The sequence below is a fragment of the Dendrobium catenatum genome, unplaced genomic scaffold, assembly GCF_001605985.2.
Source record: "Dendrobium catenatum unplaced genomic scaffold, ASM160598v2 fragScaff_scaffold_484, whole genome shotgun sequence".
NCBI lineage: Eukaryota > Viridiplantae > Streptophyta > Magnoliopsida > Asparagales > Orchidaceae > Dendrobium > Dendrobium catenatum.
In genome coordinates, this window is record NW_021318946.1 from 519,283 (window position 1) to 524,707 (window position 5,425).

The 5,425-nt window shown below is 33.2% G+C and overlaps 1 protein-coding gene across 12 annotated transcripts in view; it reads right to left on the reverse strand.

Annotated features, from left to right (window-relative positions):
• Nucleotides 1–5,198, reverse strand: part of LOC110114846 — a 20,996-nt gene extending 15,798 nt beyond the window's left edge. For 2 of the 12 annotated variants that reach the window (XM_020847869.2, XM_020847865.2), the window contains exons 1-2: nt 5,077–5,198; nt 4,517–4,564 (exon numbers count right to left, since the gene is read on the reverse strand). The gene's annotated coding sequence lies outside the window, so the exon portion shown is untranslated. Of the gene's footprint in view, nt 1–3,236; nt 3,372–4,516 lie in introns of all 12 variants that reach the window. The other 10 variants (XM_020847867.2, XM_020847864.2, XM_028694422.1 and 7 more) reach the window with 7 other exon arrangements.
• Between the last annotated feature and the right edge of the window lie 227 nt (nt 5,199–5,425).

Here is a 5,425-nt window from a genome sequence, read left to right on the forward strand (position 1 = left end):
ACCAGCTGGCGTAATAATAATAATAATAATAATAATAATAATAATAGTAATAAATAGATTTAAAATAAATAAGTATATTTTATGATTAAAAATAAAGTATTAATCTAAATAACATATAATATAATAATATTAATTTAAATCAAATCCTAATTTAGAAAACAAATTCAAATTCAAATTAATTTGAATTTGAATTCAAATTCGTTACCAAATTAAGATGTATAAAATATGAAAGGATTTGAATACAAGATGAAATTATGGGAGGCTTCATAATTAAGGATTATCAAAGAGGAAAGTATTTGAAATTCAAATGGAGAATTGATTTCAAATAAATACAACAAACTAAATTATGACAATCCAAAATTAGGAATTAATTAAAATAATAATAATATTAAAAATAATAAATATAATTTTTAAATAAATAATGATAATAATAATACTAAAAAAAAAGATTTTTTTTAAATGAAGAAAAGAAAAGAAAAAAAAATTCATTCTCTCGATCGAGACATCTAAATTTAATGAAATTTTAAACATAGATTAGTATCATGAAGAGAAAGCATGGGGTGATATTTGAAAAATCTAAAAAGCACTTGTAAAAAAAATTATATAGATCTAAGTGTAGTGACCTAGATCTAAAGTTTTGAGGAATTTCACCGTTGGATCTTCAAGTTCTTTATACGGTTGAGCTTCTAAATTTAATGAAATTTTAAACATAGATTAGTATCATGAAGAGAAAGCATGGGGTGATATTTGAAAAATCTAAAAAGCACTTGTAAAAAAAATTATATAGATCTAAGTGTAGTGACCTAGATCTAAAGTTTTGAGGAATTTCACCGTTGGATCTTCAAGTTCTTTATACGGTTGAGCTTGTAGATTGTCCTTGTATATTTCTCTAGTTGAAATCACGATCAAACAAGCTCTGGATCAACCGGATCGAGGCCTTGGATGGATCTAGCCTTGATCTCATCGGAGGATCGCCGCCAACGGAGTTTGACCGATGGATTTGAGCGCAAGAATGTGAGAGAAGTTGGAAGAGCTCTCACACCAAGAAGTGAGGGTTGAGAGTGGCTAGGGAGAGAATAGAAGCCAACCCCTCTCATGAAGCCCTAAAAAATATTTAAATGATCAAGATCTTAGATCTATGGCTAGGATTCATCCTAAGACTAATTAGAAGGGAATTGAGATGATTTAGCCGTCGATTTGATTGCTTGAATTAAGAACAAATTTAAGCTCATAAAAAAACATATTAAATTAAAATCAAGCTCAAAATTAGATCTGATTTGGGTCAATTTAGAGTTCAACTTGATTTGCTCAAATTAACCCAATTAAATTTAAATAAAATGACGACTCAAATCATAACAAACTCGACGTGGCCAAGGCGGACTAATCGAGTTTAATCAAACCCGATCGAGCCTAATTCGACTCAACTCGAGCTGATTCGTGCTCGAATTGAACCCGATGGGGCTTGATTAAATCAATCAAAGGCCCTCAACGACACTCGAACGAAAATCGAGGTCAACACCTAACATAGGCCGGATTTAAGACATCTACTTCTCCTAATAGGGTTATCAGAAGACCGATATTTTTTATGTGACCAAACTCTAATCTTATATGTCGCTAGAGCTACTCAAACCTTTCCACGTATATACACATTTCGCATTCTAATTTTAAAGCCCCTCATCTATCTAAGCATTCGCATCTATGTAACACTTAATTTTATGCTTCTCTGTTGATAGCCAACATTCTATGTCATAAAGCTTTGAATGACTCACCAACATCTTATTAGATTTTTCTTTAAATTTGTGGGGAACTTTTCTATCACACAAGTTTGATGCATTCCTCGACTTCAACCATAATATCACCATCATTTTGAACAATAGATGAGAAATACCTAAAATGTGACCTCTTTTTAATGACTTGATTGCACAAGATCACAATCCCATTAGTATATCTATTACAATTAAAATTACACTCATAAATTCAATTTAGATCTACTCAAATAAAAATCATTAGACTCTTAAGGTTGACCTCCAAAACCCTAGTTTTTCATCAACACCCTCTCTAGTCTTTTCAACAAGAACATCATCAACAACCACTTGCAAATGACAAGTAAAAACGTCCATGACTAAAGCAAAACAGGTATGGGCTTAAAGTTGATCCTTGATGTAATCTAACTGAAATAGAAAAATATTTACCCAAACCACCTTGTGTTAAACACAAGGAATGGCTCGTGCATACATATCCTTAATGGCTTGAATAAAAAGAATTATCAACCCTTTTCATTTCTAGAAGTCTTCAAAGCACTTTTCTTGAAACTTTATCATATGTTTTTTCTAAATCAATAAAAATCATATGTAGATTCTCTTTACTCTATATACTTCTCCATCAAACCTCTCAACAAATGTGCAGCTTCCATAGTAGAGCTGTCTGGCATGAATCCAAATTGATCTTGAGAAAAATTAGTATCACGTCATAACCTATGCTCAATTACTCTCTCCAATAATTTTAATGCATGACCTATTAACTTAATTCATATGTAATTCTCACATTTTAGTGCACCACATTTAATCTTAAAAAATAGAAATACACTCTATCTATGCTCATCTGGTATGTTTTATTCTTCAAAATAATATTAAAAAGCTTAGTAAGCCAAAAAAAACTCTTTGATGTTCTAAGAATTTCTACACTTTTATTTGAATATCATCTAGTTCTGCTACTTTCTCTCCCAATAATGTAGACCAGAAAGTAGTGAAAATGTGGTGTCTTTTATGGAAACCTTAATGAGATCTACTCATGATGCTCAAGAGCCTACATAACATCGCCCTCTATCTCGGCAAAAGCTTCTTCGCTCTTGTATATCCTACTACTCGTGCCCCTTCTTGGGGGGAAGTAGCATCTTGAATGCTTCAACTCCCTCATTGGTGAGCTCGATGTGTCAAGCATCATTCAAGTTGATCATCACATTTGCATCCTCACCACATCTTGCCATCACTCTCTACATCTCCAAGGTGAGTGCCTTCAATTTGAAAGTCTCAAAAAAAAAGTAAAGTCGGATGTTGTTAGGATCTTCCAAGCCTTATCTACCTTTACAAAGAAGTGTTCTTCCATCCCTTCTTAGAGTTGGATAGTCCAACAAAATTCAAGGGTTGGGCACCTCTAACAGATAAACAGCATTGCCCATTAACTACCTTACACGAAAGAAATATAAGAATCATTGTGTCGACTACAAAGCCACATACCTGCAAAGAATAACATCATCCCTTGCGTCACTGCATATTTGTTTGGCTCTAGCCACATGGGCCCCATTTGCAGCGTATTTGAAAGTCACTCAACTTTTTTTAAAAAAGGTAGTTCCAATCCCATCTCAAAATGAACTGCTAATGAATTGAACTATGTGAATTATCATCAAGGACCTTACACACCAATCTATGCAACATGATTGTATGTTACTCTAGGTAATTTCTACCTGTACAATTATCAATTAGATAATGATTCAACGACAAAATTCCTAGGGAAGAACATATAAGAATTTAATAATGTTTCTATACCTACGTCTACAACAATAAAGGAAGACAATCTAGATCTTGCAAATATTTATTTCTCTCAAATATTAAGAGGAATTTCCTCCCTTTGCAAGCCCGCAGATTGTCATTTATCCATAGTGATGGGCATCAACTTGAAATCCCATATATTACTAAGTTGGCTAAAGAAAAATCGCCAAGACTCCCTAAATTACAAAATGGATATTTTTCATACTTAACTTTGAGGTGATATTCTAAAAATTGAGCTTAGTGGTCCTTTGATTAAGATTTTAGACAACTGGTTGTTTGTTTGGATAAATGGTATGCATATACATCTATTTTCTAATTTTCTTTAGTTCGGTCACATTAAATTAGGTTGATTTATTGTCACGTTAAAACTTCATAATATATTCTCATTTTATTCTCAAGTAATTTATAATGATTTTGATCCATAAAAATTCAAAAATTCCTTATGTCATTACTTCAAAATTCAACTTAAGCATTGGAATCGGTCACTACTAACTACTTATTTCTCCAAATTATTAGACTTCTACCCTAGAAGGAGAAGAATTCAGTAGTAGATTCTTTGTTTACAAGGGATCTCGTCTAATTAGCATTTCATTTTGTTGCTAAACAAAGCCTTTTTTTCCTTTAAATTAATTACTTTCAGGAAAGAGCAAGGGCATGAGCAGTATTTCCATAAGAAATTACAGCAAAGCTTTGATCTAGCACAGAAAAAACTTTAAAATTCTAAAGATTGTGGAAGACAAGCAAATGTTCAAGTGGCTGTATAAAAGCAAGAGGATTGCTTGGTTTGATGCAAACTGTGTAAGGTAATCAAAATTTAGGAAAAGTTTTTGCTTGCCTAACTATTAGTTAATTTATTTTTCAACTTCTGAAACAAAATGACGGTATTTATTTTGGAAGCAAATCAACCATGATGCAAAAACACAATTATAACAATAACAATAATAATAAAGAAAATGTAGTCGAATTACCTGAGCGACTTAATAAAGGAGCATGAATTACGCTTCTTCTTCTTCTTTCTGTTAAAAAAGGAAAAAAACATAAATACATTATTTAATGTGCTAGAAATTTAACAAAACAATTCTTCAACCACGCCTCCTTGCCCCGATTGCGAATTTTTCCGCCGAGGGTTTCGTATTTTGAGATGTTGGGCCTTCGGTCCTTCAGGAGCTGAGTAGAGGAAAAAGAGATGGTTTGGGACTTTCAAGCGCGATGCAGCGCACAGAGACGAGAGTTCGGCTCGTAAGGGAGAAAGCCGACTACGAACGGTTAAGACTACGGTTTCTATTCGCGTATGTGAAGTGCGTAGTGAGAACCGCATTAGGGGCTGTTTGGTATCGGATGTACAGCGGGATTTAAGTCGGATTCAAGCTAAATCTAGCCAAACGGTTATTGTGCGCGCGTTAAATCCCGGTGATGGATAAATCCCGGATTTGAGGATTTAAGGATTAAATTCCGGATTTACCAAATCCCTTGGTTTGGCGGATTTATGGGATTTGGCCGAAGAAGCGCGCAAAAGGGAGAAAGTTACATTCACAGCCAGCGAGCTCCAGTTGTTGCTTCCGATCAAAATTTCGTAACTTCCGATCCGACCGGAAGGGAAAGTTGTCGAAGGAGCGAAGCCAAACAGCCAGGAAGGAGCCGAAGAAGACATGGGTGCTCCCAAAATTAATTTTTGAAGTTTCCAACTAGCTTTTGCCTCGAGATTCGTGCTCGATCAAGATAATTTTTGTGATGCCGTATCAATAATAATAAATTCAATTAAAAGACATTTATGATTTATTTGAATTAATTGATTTTATAATATTTAACTAATTTAATAATTTATTAATAAAAAATTATTATATCATTAATCATTAAAGTATAATAAATATGATTTA